Source organism: Phocoena phocoena, chromosome 2, assembly GCF_963924675.1.
Source record: "Phocoena phocoena chromosome 2, mPhoPho1.1, whole genome shotgun sequence".
Lineage (NCBI taxonomy): Eukaryota > Metazoa > Chordata > Mammalia > Artiodactyla > Phocoenidae > Phocoena > Phocoena phocoena.
This window is the reverse complement of record NC_089220.1, coordinates 8,685,456-8,704,165: the sequence shown is the minus strand read 5'-3', so window position 1 is coordinate 8,704,165 and position 18,710 is coordinate 8,685,456. Positions and strand designations below refer to the sequence as shown.

The 18,710-nt window shown below is 45.9% G+C and overlaps 1 pseudogene; it reads right to left on the bottom strand.

The window, feature by feature from the left end:
* Window positions 1-5,698: 5,698 nt before the first annotated feature.
* LOC136118162 (ras-related protein Rab-2A-like) lies at window positions 5,699-6,716 on the bottom strand (annotated as a pseudogene).
* Between the last annotated feature and the right edge of the window lie 11,994 nt (window positions 6,717-18,710).

The window sequence follows — 18,710 nt, the reverse complement described above, 5'->3', positions numbered from 1 at the left end:
GTTAGTCCCGCCCCTCGAAAGGCGGGAAGGCTGGGCCGGGTGGAAAGTCTCCAGGTCAGTTTCCGGAACTGGGTGGTCCGGAAAGTGTCGGTCTGATGCAACCTGTGAGTCTGATTGCGTTCCCCCGCCTCGGGCCATTTGGCCTTATACTTTCCACCCAGAGAAGTCTTTCTGACCAGCCCTTTAAAGGGAAAGATGAAAAGGGACTTTCAGCATATAGTGGAGATGGAGACATACCTGCAGGATCTTAGTCAAGTTACCTTGCTTCTCTGAGACTCAGTTTCTTCATCTGTAAAATGAAGGGAAAAAGTGTCCCTTCAGAAGATTAGGGGAGTTACATATGATGGTTGACATAAAAATGTTAGTTAAAAGAAAATAAAAGATGGGCCCTAGATGGCCTTCCTTGGTCCCTAGATAAACTGTGTATTATAGTTTCAGTTTAAGCATAAAGCTTTTTCTGGACCTCCTCCCCACCAAGCACCTGTGGGTAACAATGATAGACATATAAATAGCAGACTTCAGACTCCCGGCCCCCCAGACTGGAGCTGCTGTTGGTCAGCGCAGAGGCTGAGGGCATTGGTGCTGGGGTGATTGACAGGGGGCTGGAGTGGGTCTAGGCTCCTTACGCAGTTTATTAATTGAATTCCCTTTGCTCCATTCCCTGCCTGGAGATGAAGCAGCACTTTTGAGGACAAGAAGCCTGCTCGTGGGTTCTTGAGTCCCCTGATGCCAAATGTGCATGATTCTTCACATTCTGAGACTGCTCCCTGCCACTGAAAGCTGGGAGGTGAATGTTATGAGTCGCAGGACTCCCAGGAAACAAGAAGTGGAGGGCGAACTCAAAACATCTATTGCAGGGCTTCCCTGGTGGCGCGGTGGTTGAGAGTCCGCCTGCCGATGCAGGGGACACGGTTCGTGCCCCGGTCCGGGAAGATCCTACATGCCGCGGAGCGGCTGGACCCGTGAGCCATGGCCGCTGAGCCTGCGCGTCTGGAGCCTGTGCTCCACAATGGGAGAGGCCACAACAGTGAGAGGCCCGTGTACCGCACACACACAAAAAAACCACCCCCCAAAATCACATCTATTGCCAAATCTCCCACTTCTTGGGATTTTACCACCTCTTGCCTGGGGTTCTTGTGAGAACCTCTTAAATTACCTCCCTGCCTCTAGACTCTCCTTATCACCACCCTCCACTCCCACCATACCTCTCCCACCAGAGTAAGGGTAAAGTTCAAACTACAGAGCAAACTACACAAGAGTCTTTGAGCTCTGGCCTTGTTGAGTGCTGGAAGCAGGGAGACCGTTGAGATTGCTGCTGTGTGCTGGGGAGGGATGGTGGTGGCCCATACAAAGGCAGAGGCAGCTGAGATGCTGAGAAACTAGCTGTGGAAAAAGCTCACAGGAAGTAGAATCAACCGGAAATAAAAAAGAAGCAGCAGGAAATAAAGTAAAATCAATAATTAGGAGGATAAAATCAACAGGAAGTCAAATCAAACCAACAGAAAATAAAATAGAATCAACAGAAAGGAAATCATTTGGATGGGTTTTTTTTGTTTTTTTTGTTTTTTGTTTTTTTTTTTGGCGGGGGAGGAGTAAAGAAGGGAGAGGAAGAGTAGGGAATCTCTCCCCAGATTCTTTCCTGGAACCAGTGTGGATGGGGTTGCCATTCCCTGTGATGGGAAACACAGCAAGAGGATGTCTTAGCCTGGGCCCCCTGCAGACAGAACCCCAGAGAAAGGCTTGTAGTGGGGCTGTTTATTGGAGAACATAGTACCAGAGAGAAGGAGGGAGGGCCTGGGGAAGTGAAACAGGAAGGGAGAACCCAATGCAAGGAGGCCTTATTAAACTGGCCACCACTCTGAGAGACTGCTCTGTCCCATGGACACTCTGAGTCACTTTATGAAATGCTTCTCAGGACTGTGCTCCTGGGGGAAGGCAGTGGGAGGCATCGGCTCCTATCCCTTTGGTCAAGACCTGCCCGTCGGTGTTAACTTCCCACACTTCCGGTTGGGCAAGGATGAGTGCCCAGGAGTGTGACACCCATGAGAGAAGCCCTGGGACAGGGCATAAGATACACATGGCCAAAAGCTGAGACCAAGCGACCCCTGTACAAAGCTGATCAAAGCTCAGCAGAAATGGCCATGGCAGCAGTAGCTGGAAAAGAGGTGAGGTGGGGGCGGGGGGTGTGAGAGCCTTGTACTCCGTTAGAGAGAGAGGTATGCGGGAGGCATCCCATACGCACTGCAAAGGAGAATAGATTAAAATAGAAAGGTCATACCCCTGTGCCTGAGGAGCCCACAATCGCATAGGAATGCACAAAGGGGGACAAATTACACACGAGGCGTTAAGTGTGCCCTCACTGCTAATCTCTGTCAATGTCTATTTGCTTTGTGGCAGGTACTGATGTGAGTTAAGTGCTTTACCATGGATTTGTTCATTTAATTCTCACCAGCAATTCTGCAGGGAGGTGCTATTATTAGCCCCATTTCACAGAGAAGTGATGCATTGTCTGAAGGCATAATCTAGTAAATGGCGGAGCCAGGATGCAAATCTTTTAACCCCTTTGGAGTTATCAGAGGAAGGAGAGGCTGAGTTTGGTGGGTGGGAGGGGGCAGATCAGCCACGAGTTGATTGGAATAATACCTCTTGGTGTTTGTGCAGAGGTGTTTGAGCAGAGGTGTTTGCATCTGTGATTTAATCAACGCTAATAATACAAGGCAGGACTCATCATTATTATCTTACATTTACTGAAGAGGAAAGAGAAACCCGGAAAGAGGTGAAGCATCTTGCTCCTGGCCACCCAGAGCATCAGCGGTGAGGTCACTGCAGGATGTCGGCCAGATGACAGAAGTGTAGCCCCCTTCCCCACTTCCGCCCTATAAGTGGGCAGCCTGCTCTGGGAGAGGGGTGACCAGCGGGGCCTGGGCCCACTGGCATTCCAGTGCTGTCCCCAAGTGAGTCCGGCACCACTAAACAGACTCAGTTTTACCTCTGGTAATTTCCTCCCTCCATAAAGATTTGGGGCTACAGAAAAGAATGGATTCCTCAACGCTGAAAGCGAATGCCCCTTGATTCCAGACACAGGGGGAAATATTTATCCTCCTTTAGATCACATCTCCTGGGTCTTTTTCCCCGAAAGCCAGTCTTGGGGCAGTGGGCCACCAAGCTTACGGCAGCAGTCACACTCCAGATAGCAGAAGACATTTGTGTTCCCTTTGGTTTAAGTCAAAAAAGAGAGTGTTCGTGATGCACAGAGCCACCTGGATGGTCATCGTCCCCAGGGTAGGTGGGTTAGTCCTGGGGTGAAACCATGAAATGGACAATCACAAGGTATTTTATAAAGTAATCTCGTATATATACATTTTTATATATTTATACTCATATATATGTATGTATAGTATATATATAGTATCTATATAGTGCTCATAAGGTGCCAGCCTCCCTGTAATCCTCTCAGCAGCCCTATGAAGCAGGTACAATTAATGTCCCCATTTTACAGAGGAGAAAATTGAGTCAAGCAGAGGTAAGTGATTATCCAAAGTCTCACAGGTAAGCAGGAGAACAGGGATTCAAGCCCAGGCAGTCTGGCCCCAGAGTTGTACTTTTAACCTCTAGCAAGTGTGACCTGTCTAGACAAATGAACATCGGACTGGACATTGGATTGGAGATGGACTGAATTGGACAGGTTGCCCAGATGCAGCTCATTGAGTAAGATTTCTGTTGTGCTCACCCCTCCTCCCCATCTACCCCATCCCCTAAGTTATTCTGAAGGTAATATGACCCCAAGGGGTACTGGGACCCATTGCTTTGACCCTCTCTTTGCTGCTGGAGATGACCCATCTGGCTATCCTTCTTGTGACTCAGAGGTTATTTTCCCTGAAAATGTTTGCTATGAGCCTTACTCAGCTCCTTGGCCCAGTCGTCTTCTAGTGTGACATCAGGGCTTCAGGCTGGGGCCAAGGTCCCCAGACACCCACACCGGCCTCTGGAGGAGCAAGCATGAATGACTCTGCTTGCACTAGATCCTGGGGACAGAGGGTGGAAGGATGCCTTAGAAAGAACCTAGGTGCTTTCACCTGGACCTTGGTGGGAGATGCTTAAGAGTGAAGACTTTGGGACACCAGTTGCTTCCCAGCTGATGACCTTGGGTGATCTGACCCCTTGTGGGGCCTCAGCTTTCCCATCTACAACCTGAGATGATTCCTAAGGTTCTTCTTGTTTTATTTTTTAATTTTTTTTATACATAGGATTTTATTTTGCACTGCTATAACAACTTCATTATAGTCCAAGGGAGAAAAAGAAAAAGAAGGATAAAACCACCACATTGAGCAAATTACTAAAGCTTTTCTCCTTTTGACAGGATTTTCCATCTGGTAGGTTTATTGTCATATCCCCTTCAAAACCGACAAGACGCTCACCATATTTTAAAGATTATAGGTTGCCACGGAAAGAAAAATTTTACACAGTCACTGTACATCAAGGTTGAAAAACTGTCCTGCGAGAAAAATATACTTAGAAATCATGTGAATAAAATAAAAAGAAAACGTGATTGTGTTCAAGGAAAGATTAAAGTCCTCCTAATGTGCCATCTAAATGTGGACACTCACTCCTCCGAGTCTCTCAGGGGAGGGGGAGTCCTTTCTTCCGCCCACCTCACTCATTATACTGTGTTTTTACCCAACAGTATGCATTAAGGCAAATAAATCCTTTTCTGAAGAGGTCTTAAAGGAACTGTGGACAAATAGCAAACTTTTGGCATTAAAACAGGTTAACACATACATAGCCTTTAGAATGTACATTAAGCATATTTCTCTTGGACTAGTGACAAGAAAAAGATGAACATGCTTGTTAACAATGTCAAAAAGTTTAAAATTCAGGGGCTTCCCTGGTGGCGCAGTGGTTGAGAGTCTGCCTGCCGATGCAGGGATCGTGGGTTCGTGCCCCGGTCCGGGAAGATCCCACGTGCCGCGGAGCGGCTGGGCCCGTGAGCCATGGCCGCTGAGCCTCCGCGTCCGGAGCCTGTGCTCCGCAACGGGAGAGGCCACACAGTGAGAGGCCCGCGTACAGCAAAAAAAAAAAAAAAAAAAAAATCTTGTTAAGAAGTTTAAAATTCAGTGTCCAAGCAATTCCTAACGATGCTTCTGTAGCTTTAAGCTCTAAACAGTATAGAATTTATGCAAATGCATTAAAGAATCCAGGCTTGGCAAATTACACCCAAGCAGGTTATTAAACTATATATACAGAAAGTAAATGATAAATACAGAATTAAAAGAGTCCTTCTGTTTTCCTTATAGCCTTGAAAATTGACAAACTTTTGAGGACAATTCCATAATATTAAACATTAGGTAACCACAGATGTGGGAAACCTAACTACACAAACCGATTTAAAATACTCAGGATGACTTTGTAGTGTTCAATACAATTCAGTTCGTAGGTAAGGGCACAAGACAACACTGAGCAAAAATAATCACGTCAATTGACCTAGAAATCAAATGCAAATAGATTTGAATACAATCTCCAAAATCTGTCTTTTTAAGTGAACATTAACCACTTATTCAAAGTTACACAAGAATTTGAAGGATTAAAGTCTTCTTCTGTGACATAAAGCCATTTCGAAGAGTTTCATGTCTCAGCTGAGCAGGTGGGTGAAAGAATAGGTGAGTAGCCCCTTCTGGGCAGCGAGACAGTAAAAACAGATTCAACAGCAGCCTCCCCCGCCCAGCTGTCCTCCCTGACTGCCTGCGTGCTGCGTGCGTGGCGTCAGTAGCAGCACGCTGAGGGCCAATTTTAATGCCATTTGCCTCATTATTAATGTCAAAGGCTCCTTGGATTTTTTCATAAATTTCTTTTGCTGTATTAATAAATGCCTCTTCTACATTAGAAGCAGTCTTAGCAGAAGTTTCCATGAAGATAAGTCCATGTTCTCGTGCAAAAGCTTCACCTTCTTCTTTTTTGACTTCTCTTCTAAATTCTAAATTGTAAGGAACGGCACCAAAAACGGAGGAGCACTTAAACAAGCTTTATTTGGGAACGCTCCCGGGCGAGGTTCACTGGTCTGAGAAAGAGGCCAGAGAACTCGCGCCCGCGTGAAGGTTTGGGCAGAATTTATAGGGGAAGAAGGGAAAGGGGTGCGGTGAATCCGGGAGGGCGCAGGGTATTCCTTATTTGGTGGTCTCTTCGGGTATCGTGGGGGACCGTTAGTCCCGCCCCTCGAAAGGCGGGAAGGCTGGGCCGGGTGGAAAGTGCCCAGGTCAGTTCCTGGAACTGGGTGGTCCGGAAAGTCTCCAGGTCAGTTTCAACCTGTGAGTCTGATTGCATTCCCCTGCCTCGGGCCAGTTGGCCTTACATAAATCACTTTTATTTCCAGTAAGCATAATGACCATGTTGGAATTGGAATGCTGGCGGGCATATTCTAACCAGGTTGTCAAGTGGTTGAGTGTGTCTCTCCTTATAATATCATACACTAGTAAAGCCCCTGCTGCACCTCTGTAATACGACCTTGTGATGGAACGAAAGGACTCCTGACCTGCTGTATCCCAAATCTGAAGTTTTATCTGTTTCCCATCAATAGTTTTCATTCGAGCACCGAACTCTACACCAATAGTAAGGTCATGCACTGGCTGAAACCTCTTGTCTGTAAACTGTAGCAATAAGCATGATTTACCAACGCCTGTGTCGCTGATGATAATGTACTTGAACAGACAGGCGTACGCCATGGCCGCGGCCGCCCGGCGCCAGGGCAGGCGGCTCCCGTTCCGCCGCGCCCCTCACCACGGCGCCGCTCGGCCTCGAAACGCCAGGCTCCGCCCGCCGCAGCCGCCGCCGCCGCCGCCGCCGTCGTTGTCAGCCGCCGGGAGTGAGGTGCCGAGAGGAAGCGGGAGAATTCGACACCGTCGGAGGCAAAGGAGACGGCGCCCAACGGAGCCCAGCTGAACAATAACAGCGGCCGCGGCGCCTCCGCCCCGCCTCCCTCTCCTGGTTTTAACAGCCCCCGAGTCTGACCGTTGTCTTCCGCCCAGATCCTCCAATGGCTCCTGGATCCCTAGGGCTGTCTCTGGTCTCTTTTCAAAAACAGGTAGCACAGCTGGGTGATTCTTCAATGCAACATGCATTGCTACAGGGAGGACGTAGGCTGATACCTTCTACTGCTCCAAACAAAATAGCCTTACAGTCTTTTATTATATTTTTTAAATTAATTAATTTATTTTTGCTGTGTTGGGTCTTCGTTTCTGTGCTAGGGCTTTCTCTAGTGGCGGCAAGTGGGGGCCACTCTTCATCGCGGTGCGCGGGCCTCTCACTATCGTGGCCTCTCTTGCAGCGGAGCACAGGCTCCAGATGCGCAGGCTCAGTAGTTGTGGCTCATGGGCCCAGTTGCTCCATGGCATGTGGGATCCTCCCAGACCAGGGCTCGAACCCGTGTCCCCTGCATTAGCAGGCAGATTCTCAACCACTGCACCACCAGGGAAGCCCTATTATATTTTTTTTAAGAGGAGAATAAAAATGGAGAAGTACCCTGGTAGAATGTCGACTTTGCCATCCTAGGTGAATCTAGGGGAGAGTCCTTGCTGAAAAAAAATGCCAACAAAATGTATCTTCCTATTTTTTAGATTGAGAGTGAAATGGTGCATTTTCTAGGCAGTTATAACTTCAAGACAAGTTTCCTATCTCCCCTGGTGGTAAGATGGCCACCCCTAAGCCCCTACCATGAAAAAAGTCTGTGGCGACCACTGTAGGGACACAGAGATAAACAAATTAGTGCAGCAAGGCCTTCCAGGTATTGTGAATCAGCTCCTCTTGGGTGGACGGTTGGGCACACATCTGCGTTTAGTTAGGACAAGTAACCCTAGCTGCTGTGAAAATCATCCCCCAGATGTCATAGCTTAACGCAATACAAATTGACGTCTCACTCCCATGTCGGCATTCTTGCTTAGGGGTGGTCTTTCCCCCCACCATCCTGGGACCCTTCCACACTATGGCTGTGCCATCCCCTGGGGTCTTGGAGTCTGCTGCTGGATCCTCTGTCTCTGGCTTGGAGATGGGAAAGGAGAGAGACCAAGCCCGAGGTTCTCATGGGCTAGGCTGTGAGCGACTCTCCTCACTTCTAGCTCACAGTCCAGAACTCAGAGACCCAGGTGCATCCAGCTGCAGGGGAAGATGAGAAATGGCGTCTAGCTGCACGCACAAGACGAAAGGTAGTAGGTTTGGAGCTGTCAGTCTCCACCACGAGCCTCCAAGCCAAATCCATCTTGTTCCCCTGCAGGTATGTGTTCCCATCTGAGTGTGCGCTCTGTGGGGGTGGTCGGCCGTGTGGGTTGCAGCGCCGCTTCTCATTTAGAATTCCAGGCTGGAGCAGAAGGTTTTGGGCTTAAAAGGTGCTCTGTACGTTTCTATTGGCAGGTTGATGAGTGCATGAATGCTTGAGTTGGATCTTATTTGAATTTAATATAATTTTGAACTAACACTGTGATTTGCAAAGGCGATGCTTCATTGTATACGAGAAGAGTTCTAACTGGCGAAGGAAAATTCTTTGAATGTAAAGGACCTTTATCCCTTGCAAGCCTACCTGTCCCGACCATGAGATCAAGTCTTAACACCATCATTCATGGGATGGCAGACTAGGGAGATGGTAGACGGAGTGCGCAGTATGAGTGAACCTAGCCTGTATGCTATCGTAGCATGAGTCCAAAACCCTTATCTAAAATAGGGTGGCAATTATCACCATTCTATGCAAAAAAGATGACTTTTTCTTTGGTAATAACTCTCATTTGGGGGCTCTCGGTGGTAACCACGGTAGGTCAGGACCTCCCCCTCCAAGGGCCATTTGCCATTAAGTAAAGACAAGGAAAGGATAGTGGGAGTAACGGCAGCTGCTGTTAAGGAGACCTTGAAATATTATCTAGACCAAAGTTTCTTAACTCCAGCACTATTGACATTCCGGGCTGGACCACTGTTTGTGGTGGGGTCTTTCCTGTGCCCTGTAGGGTTTTCAGCTGCATCCCTGACCTCCATCCACTAGATGCCAGTGGCACCCTCACACACACATCCGAGTTGTGATGACTTAAAATGTCTCCAGACACGGCCAAATGCCCTTGGGGATCAGAATCACTGGAGGAGAGAACCCCTGATGTAGGGAATCCCTGATGAGAGGTGTAGACGTGGGGCCACATTTCCTAGTTCTCGCTCCTGCTCTCTTTAAGGCACAGCACACGAATCCCCAGGCACCATTGTACCTGTTTAAGGAAAATGTGGCTGAGAACGCTACCTGAGCTGTCAGCATCCCCTACCTTCTGAGCAAAAGGTCGGGTTGGAGGGATGGGGGTGAGCCATCCAGGCTGCCTTGAAGGGTCCATTCCAGCAAGATCGTTCCATGCTGACATGTTTCACCAGGCAGCATCCACAGAGTCCATCCTGATGGAACCTAAAAGGGCATCTCTCCGGTCAGGTTCAGGGGACTTGGTCAGTTCCAGCTGCTCATGGAGAGAACCCCCCCAGAACCAGGAGGCACAAAAGCCACCACATTCCTCAAGCACCGCAGCTACCAGAGCGGCATCACCCTTCTTCCCTGCACCCATTGCCTGAACTCAGAGAACAGAGAGCTTTGCTGAGTGTGACTCCTCTACCTTCGATAACAAAGCTTGTCGAGGGGTTTCTGGGTCATGACTCTTCATGTCTGATGTCCTCCTTGTTTCAGCTCAACAACCTTGGAAATTTCATAGAGTGAAGATAACTAGCTCCATTTTATAGATGAGTAGACTGAGACGAAGGGAGGTTGCGTGACTTTTCCAACAAGAACTCAAATCATTCAAATCTCAAATGATGGTCCTTTGAGTCCAGGTCCACCCTCGCAGAGCTGCTGTTTACAAAGTTAGGTGGGATTTGGGGCTGTTCAAATCCCTGCAGTCATCTGCCATGGTGAACTCTGGGGGATGTGTATGTCTCTCTCCCTCCCTTAGGTAGGACGCCCTGGGGGTGGGAACACGATCTCTGGGATCTGACAGCCGTGTTCATGTTTTAGCTCCGCCGGGCCCATACCTTCTCACCTTGCGCAAATGGCCTAACTTGCCTGACCCTCAGTTTCCCCACCTGCAAAACGAGGATAATAACAGTCACTACCTCCCCTGCTTGTTGTGGAGATGCGACGCGGAGCCGTCAGCACAGCGCTCGGCAGCTGTCCTGCCCACTCCCCGTGAGCTGTGATTGTCTCTTGTCTGTTTTTCTGCCAGTTAACACAGCTGGCTCTGCTCTCCATAAAACGGGGGTGAACCCCTCCTAGCAGAATGGGTATTGTTTTCGTTTTTGAGAAATGTAATTAAAATCTGGAAAGAGTTCACTAGATTCCGGACAGAAGATAAGCCCTCTTTATGTGGCTTGTCCCCTGAGTCTACTGCATACTCCATTCTTTAAAATATTCCTCGCTCTCTCTCTGAGCAATTAGCGTTTATCAATTTAGCCATTTTTAATGAAACAGGTGATTAGGGCTCAGTAAGCTGGCAACGTAAAGTAAGTAGAGGGCATGGAGGGTGGGAGTCCAGCTCAAAGGGAGGCCGGGGGTTTACTGCATCTTTCAGAGGGTCTTGGGGGCGTTCAGGAGGAACAGGACACTGGGACACGTGGATGATCGAGGGCTGGAAGGGCGCTCCTGTCAGCCTGGAATTGAACAGCAGGCGTCGCACTTGTATTCACGTCTGAGCCTCACAACCACCTAATGGTGAGGAATGACTCTTCAGGAAGGTCTGAAAACCCCAGCCTGGCTCCAGTGAACTGATGGATTTATGGGCTTTTCAGTGCCGAGGTCCTTTAATTTGATATCCCAAATTTTGTGCCTTCTATATTATTATCTCCATTGACAGATGGGCAAATTGAGGCCCAGACTAGTTAAGTGTCTTAAACTGAAGCAGCTGTTTACGGCTTAAAGCAGCAGAGCTTTGTGGACACCAAGGCCTGCTCCTTACGCGGCACCAAGCTGTGTCTCAACCTCTATCAGAATAAGGTGGGACAGCCAGAAACGAGGTGGGTCTGGACCAAAGGAAAGACAATGGCATCTTTCTGGGGAGAGAGGTTGCTGATGCATTCAATGGAGAAACAGTTTCACAGCATTTAGCACTTAGCATTTTGCATTCCTCTCGCCGTGGGCAGTCCAAGGTTTGGGAGACATAGACGAATTAGAGTGATGGGAACCAGAGGGGCTGAGTGGAGGCAAAATGGAGAAGAAGCCAACGTTTGGAAGGAAGGAGTGATCCTCAGGACATGGACAACTGAGGGAAACAGTGGGCATCCAGAATACATTTGGAGAAGGAGAAACAGAAGCTGAATATGTAGTCCAAGCATCTTCCTAATTACAATAACCAGAGGGATTGCAGCGAAAATGAGAAGCGGGGAGTGAGAGTGACTTCTGTAACTCAGACCATGGTATAATGCTCATCAAAGACTTAACATTCAGTTCTCCAAACAGCCAGGAAAGGGAGCCATTTGATCCCTATTTACTTTCTGTTTCTAGGCTCTGTTGTGTCCCCCTTCTCAGAGCCACAAGGAGAATTTCAGAAGGCATCACCTGTGTTAAGCCAGCAGGCCGTGGCTTCTATGTGGCTCTTTTGATGCACTTAATGGCCCATTTCCCCGTTATTGTTAAGACTATTATTGAGAATGTTTTATGTGAAGGAGAAACTATTTTCTCTCTTAATCAAGTTTTCTACCTTGGTCTGTAAAATAGAAACTTTTTTTTCTTTTGGAAATGCTGGAAAGTGGTTTCTACCCTTTAGTCCACTCTATCAATTGACTACTTCTGGAAGCAGGAAGAACGACTTAATTGGCTGGAAGGATGGGTAAAAGGACTGTACGTGAGTGTCTTGGACCCTTCTGGGCTCTTTCTATTGGCCTCTGCAGACTCTAGAGGGTAGAGCTTCCCTCCCACTCCTTTCCTCCATGGGGAAAGCAGCCCTGGATGGGGCCCGGGCCAGTCCTGGTAACTCACTAGACGCTTTCCTGGCCCCTCTGTGATTGGCAGGGTATGAGTTGGCCCCAATTCTCCTCTAGCTACTTGACTCCCCCATTGTGGAATTCCATGATCTGGGCTTCCCGGAGCAGGTGACAATTACGCTGAGATGTGAAGAACTCTTAGAAATTAGTCATGTGAAGATAGATTGGAGGAACAATCCAAACAGAGGACACAGCAAGGAGGTGTCAACTGAAAAAAAAGGCACAGCCTAAAAGTTGAGAGTTATGTTTTATTTGGTGGACAAATCTGAGGACTTAAGCCCAGGAAACAGCATCTCAGATAATTCCGAGGGACTGCTCCAAAGAGGCAAGGGGTGGGGGGAGCCAGGATATATAGGGGGTTTTGCAACAAAAGACCAGGTAGTCGGAACATCAAAAGGTTACTGTTAATTAAGGAAAACCAGATATCTCAAGTTAATGAAATTAGCACTCTCCTATGTATGGGAAGATGCAAGAGTCTGGGCTCACCGAAATCCTTCCTCTGATGTGTACTTCAGATATCTGGGGCCAGTATCCTCTGCTTTCTCACCCCGTTTCCTCAGGGTGCACCCTCAGGGAGTGGCTGCAGGATAGGCATTGTTTCCATCCTGAGTTCCCTCAGGGCTCACCGTCCAGGTGGCTGTAATGTGATGGCTTGATGGCTGGCACATCCTTTGTTCACTGTTGGCAGGCGACATTCCTAGTTCATAGAGGTGAGAGACAGGATGACAAAGGTAGGGTGGTTCGTGTGTGTGCTATTCCCACAGCATAGGAGGTGAGGCAGGGCATGGTAGGAGTTAGGCTGGAGCAGTCACAGGAATATCACCGGACCTCCATGTCCAGCTCTGGAACTCTCTCTTTTTCAAAAATTTTTTATTGGACCACAGTTGTTTAACAATGTTGTGTTAGTTTCTGCTGTACAGCAAAGTGAATCTGTTATACATATACATTTGTCCACTCTTTTTTAGATTCTTTTCCCATATAGGTTATTACAGAGTATTGAGTAGAGTTCCCTGTGCTCTACAGTAGGTCCTTATTAGTTATCTATTTTATATATAGTAGTGTGTATATACTACTATCCCAATCTCTCAGTCACTGAGAGAGTCACTGAGCCTCACAACCACCTAATGGTGAGGAATGACTCTTCAGGAAGGTCTGAAAACCCCAGCCTGGCTCCAGTGAACTGATGGATTTATGGGCTTTTCAGTGCCGAGGTCCTTTAATTTGATATCTGGACATCACTCTAATTCGTCTATGTCTCCCAAACCTTGGACTGCCCACGGCGGGAGGAATGCAGAATGCAAAATGCTGGGATTGTGAATCCCAATCTCCCAATTTATCCCTCCCCACCTTTTCCCCCTGGTAACCGTAGTTCCGTTTTCTACATTTGTGACCCTATTTCTGTTTTGTAAATAGGTTCATTTGTACGATATTTTTTAGATTCCATATATAAGTGATATTGTATGATATTTGTCTTTCTCTTTACGGAGAACAGTATGGAACCCTGTTTATTGTGTAGACTAATTGAGTTCTGAAACATGTTTCTTAGAAAATTGGCCCTGTGACATGGTCCTTGGGAAAAAGTCCCAAGGCCAAGTATGCATGGGCAATGCTTTAGAGATTCCTAATAAACAGTAGCACATTAGGGAACTGAGAATCCTTCAATGAAGAAAACTCTTCAATTTATTGACTTGGTAATAATTTGTAACACTCTGAAAAGCCAATATTTTAAAAACCTCTTTGGAAAACACTGTTTATGGGTAATCAAGGGTCTTGGAAATGTTTTCTGAAGGAGAGTAATTCTGCATGATTTATCTTTAACCGTATAGAGGTTAGTTTTGAAGAAAACAAAGCTGTATAGAGGAGACTAGTGAGGAGAGGGCTATAGGAATTCGGGGAGAGACGTTAAGAATATATGAACCATTGGGAGATATTGAGGAAGGAAACGGGTTCAGAGATGTTTGGGAGGTAAAATAATCAGAACTGGGAGATCTATTGGATGTGAAGGGTAAGGGGAGGAAGAGTCAAGGATGACTTCAAGGTTTAACCAAGTAGATAGTCATGCCACTGACTAAGAGAGAGAGAGAGGGCACTTTTGGACACGTTGAGTTTGAGGAGCCATGATGTGTCGGTGGAAGGATCTGGTATGCAAATATGTATGAGTCTGGCTCATTGGAAGAAGTTCTGGCTTATGTTACGATTTTTTTTTTTTTTTTTTTTGTGGTACGCGGGCCTCTCACTGCTGTGGCCTCTCCCGTTGCGGAGCACAGGCTCTGGACGCGCAGGCTCAGTGGCCATGGCTCACGGGCCCAGCTGCTCCACGGCATGTGGGATCTTCCCGGACCGGGGCACGAACCCGTGTCCCCTGCATCGGCAGGCAGACTCCCAACCACTGCGCCACCAGGGAAGCACTTTTTAGACTTTTTTAAATTTATTTTTTTATACAGCAGGTTCTTATTAGTTATCCATTTATACATATTAGTGTATATATGTCAATCCCAATCTCCCAATTCATCACACCACCACCACCCCGCCGCTTTCCCCCCTTAGTGTCCATGTGTTTGTTCTCTACATCTGTGTCTCTATTTCTGCCCTGTAGGCCGGTTCATCTGTACCATTTTTCTAGGTTCCACATATATGCGTTAATATACGAGAGTTGTTTTTCTCTTTCTGACTTACTTCACTCTGTATGACAGTCTCTAGATCCATGCAAGTCTCTACAAATGACCCAATTTCGTTCCTTTTTGTGGCTGAGTAATATTCCATTGTATATATGTACCACATCTTCTTTATCCGTTCATCTGTCGATGGGCATTTAGGTTGCTTCCATGACCTGGCTATTGTAAATAGTGCTGCAGTGAACATTGGGGTGCATGTGTCTTTTTGAATTATGGTTTTCTCTGGGTATATGCCCAGTAGTGGAATTGCTGGATCATATGGTAATTCTATTTTCAGTTTCTTAAGGAACCTCCGTACTGTTCTTTGTTAGTGGCTCTATCAATTTACATTCCCACCAGCAGTGCCAGAGGGTTCCCTTTTCTCCACACCCTCTCCAGCATTTGTTGTTTGTAGATGTTCTGATGATGTCCATTCTAACTGGTGTGAGGTGATACCTCATTGTAGTTTTGATTTGCATTTCTCTAATAATTAGTGATGTTGAGCAGCTTTTCATGTACTTCTTGGCCATCTGTATGTCTTCTTTAGAGAAATTTCTATTTAGGTCTTCTGCCCATTTTTTGATTGGGTTGTTTGTTTTTTTTAATATTGAGCTGCATGGGCTGTCTATATATTTTGGAGATTAATCCTTTGTCCACTGATTCGTTTGCAAATATTTTCTCCCATTCTGAGGGTTGTCTTTTGATCTTGTTTATGGTTTCCTTTGCTTTGCAAAAGCTTTTAAGTTTCATTAGGTCCTATTTCTTGATTTTTGTTTTTATTTCCATTACTCTAGGAGGTGGATCAAAAAAGATCTTGCTGGAATGTATGTCAGAGTGTTCTTCCTATGTTTTCCTCTAAGAGCTTTATAGTGTCCAGTCTTACATTTAGGCCTCTAATCCATTTTGAGTTTATTTTTGTGTATGGTGTTAGGGAGTGTTCTAATTTCATCCTTTTACATGTAGCTGTCCAGTTTTCCCAGCACCACTTATTGAAGAGCCTGTTTTTTCTCTGTTGTATATCCTTGCCTCCTTTGTCATAGATTAGTTGACCATATGTGCGTGGGTTTATCTCTGGGCTTTCTATCCTGTTCCATTGATCTATATTTCTGTTTTTGTGCCAGTACCATACTGTCTTGATTACTGTAGCTTTGTAGTATAGTCTGAAGTTGAGGAGCCTGATTCCTCCAGCTCCATATTTTTCCCTCAAGACTGCTTTGGCTATTTGGGGTCTTTTGTGTCTCCATACAAATTTTAAGATTTTTTTGTTCTAGTTCTGTAAAAAATGCCATTGGTAATTTGATAGCGATTGCACTGAATCTGTAGATTGCTTTGGGTAGTATAGTCATTTTCAAAATATTGATTCTTCCAATCCAAGCACATGGTATATCTCTCCATCTCTTGGTATCTTTAATTTCTTTCATCAGTGTCTTATACTTTTCTGCATACAGGTCTTTTGTCTCCCTAGGTAGGTTTATTCCTAGGTATTTTATTCTCTTTGTTGCAGTGGTAAATGGGATTGCTTGCTTAATTTCTCTTTCAGATTTTTCATCATTAGTGTATAGGAATGCAAGAGATTTCTGTGCATTAATTTTGTATCCTGCAACTTTACCAAATTCATTGATTAGCTCTAGTAGTTTTCTGGTGGCATCTATAGGATTCTCTATGTATAGTTTCATGTCATCTGCAAACAGTGACAGTTTTAGTTCTTCTTTTCCAATTTGTATTCCTTTTCTTTCTTTTTCTTCTCTGATTGCCATTGCTAGGACTTCCAAAACTATGTTGAATAAGAGTAGTGAGAGTGGACATCCTTGTCTTGTTCCTGATCTTAGAGGAAATGCTTTCAGTTTTTCACCATTGAGAATGATGTATGCTGTGGGTTTGTTGTATATGTATGGCCTTTATTATGTTGAGGTAGGTTCCCTCTATGCCCACTTTCTGGAGAGTTTTTATCATAAATGGGTGTTGAATTTTGTCAAAAGCTTGTTCTGCATCTATTGAGATGATCATATGGTTGTTCTTCAGTTTGTTAATATGGTGTATCACATTGATAGATTTGCATATATTGAAGAATCCTTGCATCCCTGGGATAAATCCCACTTGATCATGGTGTATGATCCTTCTAATGTGTTGTTGGATTCTGTTTGCTAGTATTTTGTTGAGGATTTTTGCATGATGATACAATCTTTGGAGTTGTCAATATTTAGTTGGTCATTTGAACAATGGCACTGAACAAGAGCCCCTAAACAAGGGTGTGTATAAAATTAAAAGAGCCACAGCCTGAGAATAGAATGCTAAGAAATAACATGTAAAGGATGGAAAGAGAAGGAGCCTATGATGAATCCCGGGAAAGAATGAAAGTGGGATGTGAAAAACCAGAAGCTGCAATGCTGTGGAAGCCCTGGGAATAAGAAGATTCAAAATAATCCAGGGATCAGCAGAGTCAAATCTCAGAGACAAGCATAGTGAGACGAGGCGTGGAAGGAACACGTCCCATTGGTTCTCAGAAGCTCACTGTTGACCTTGCTGAGAGCCGTTCCGGGAGGATGGTGGAGGTAAAAACCAGTTTTAATGGGCTGAGAAGTGAAGGGAAGATGGTGAATGGCATTAAGGATAACTCTTGACAAGTTGGGAAGAGAACAACAGGTGAGAGATTGGAGGACAGCTGAAGTGAAAGAGATCTGAGCATGAAGGTAGTTGAGAAGAGGAGGTTAAAGAAGCAGGAAAAAAGAGGGGAGAATTGATGGAGCAAGGAGAGAGGAAATGAAGTGGTAAAGGAAGCTGAAAAAGGACAAGTAAAACGTTTTGACAATGACATGGGTGGCCTGATCTAGGAAAGACCATGAATTTTTGGCAGACCTAATCAATGCAGCTTGCTGTAGGGATGATGAGACTGGAATGGATCATCTCCAGAGCCCCCACTGGGTCTACGATGGGATATGCTAAAACCGGCTAGACCAGTGTCTCTACTGCTGGACACATACAGCCACCATCTACTCGACATTCCACTTAAATGCACCTCAAACTCAACTGGACAAAAGTTGATGTCGTATTTTTCCTCCAAGTAGGCTTCTCTCCCCGAGTTCCCTCTCCCAACTGATGGCTCCACCATCTGTAACTCAGGTCAGAAATCTCATCTCTAACGTATCTCATATTCCAGTACTTTCCTGCTGTTATCCTCCCCATCACCGTTATCAACACCCTTTTCTCTGTGATGATTGCAGCCTCTACTGCTAGAGAGATTTTCTTAAACTGTCAGAGCACGTCACTCCCCTGTTCAATAAAAGACATTCAGATCCTTAATCAAGCATTCAAGGCCCTTCAATATCTGTCTCTAACCTCATTTCCAGCTTCATTTTCTGTGTCTTCCACTCATACATCCTTAAGTTCCAGCCAAATGAATCTAACCCCTGTTCGTGGGTGTTGAGTGTTCTACCTCTTTTCTTTCTTCAGGCTGTTACCTCTGCCTAGAATGCCCTTCATTCCCCACCCCCACACACACCAGTATGGCTTTTAAAATCCCACCCTGTTCTCAAGAATCAGGTCAAATGTCACCCCTTCCATTAATCTGATCCCCCTTTGCCTTCCTCCAACTGAAAGTACCACGGTCCTTCTGTGAATTCTCAGAGGACTTAAATTAAACCTCTTCTTACCATTTGCATTTTGTCTGGGCTTCAGATAAATCCCACATGTATCTAACTATCCCTGTTCAACTGTGAGCAATTGGAGGATAAGGGCCAAGTCTCAATCTTATTCTATGTGTTCTCTCCAAGGTACCAGGCATAAAAGGGACTTCGGAGTCTTGTTGGAGCCCAGTGGGAATCTGTCTACACCACTTAGAAGCTGTATGACTTGGGTAAGTTTTTGAGCCTCTCTGAGTTTCAGTTTCCTCCTCCCTAAAACAGGGATTATGATACTGATCTCACAGTATCATTATGAGAATTAAATAAGGCAACAGGAGCAATGCAGTAGGCACTTGCCTGGCACATCGTAGATGTTAAATAAATACTTCCTCTTCCCTCCAAATCATAGCTTTGAACAGGTGAAAAGAGAAGTAGAATGAAGTGAATCAGATGTTACCCG